The following is a 590-nucleotide window of genomic DNA, read 5'->3' on the forward strand; positions in this document are numbered from 1 at the left end:
GAGTCAGCTGCTGTGCAGACCAACTGTGAGAGGAGCAGTTTTGGCGAGGGCTGGAGACTGGGGTAATTGGCTTTGACAGAGCTGATGAGTTGCTAATTAAATGTTTATCTGAATCTGGCATCTGTCGTAAAACAAATGTCTGTTAGCTGCCTACAATCTCTGGATTATTACAAATAACTGGGGTTGGGTCCTGCATGCAGGGAGATAAGCAGGGAGAGGATGGTGATGTGGGGCACATTTAGAGCAGTCAGGCAGAAACTAGTCACAGCAACAGCACCTACTGTGTGCATGTGAGGAGCTTACTGTGACTCATAATGGCAATGATTATCTCCATCCACATTCAAGCTGGCACTAACTAACACACACTGAACATTATGTGGCTGGTATGGTTGCACTTGTTATTTGTGTCTGATTTTGAATCTTCTAATCTGTTGACATCATTTTGGAATTCTATAATCAATAGATATATGTCCAAAGAGTGAGGTGAGGGTCAGTATAAGTATATCTGTCTGCCTGTACTGTGCTGCTCTGGATAAACCACAGGACATGCTGGGATTATTTATCCTGCAGATATAAGAAAGGATGATCAG

The sequence above is a fragment of the Sparus aurata genome, chromosome 20 (genome assembly GCF_900880675.1).
Source record: "Sparus aurata chromosome 20, fSpaAur1.1, whole genome shotgun sequence".
NCBI classification, from domain to species: Eukaryota; Metazoa; Chordata; class Actinopteri; order Spariformes; family Sparidae; genus Sparus; species Sparus aurata.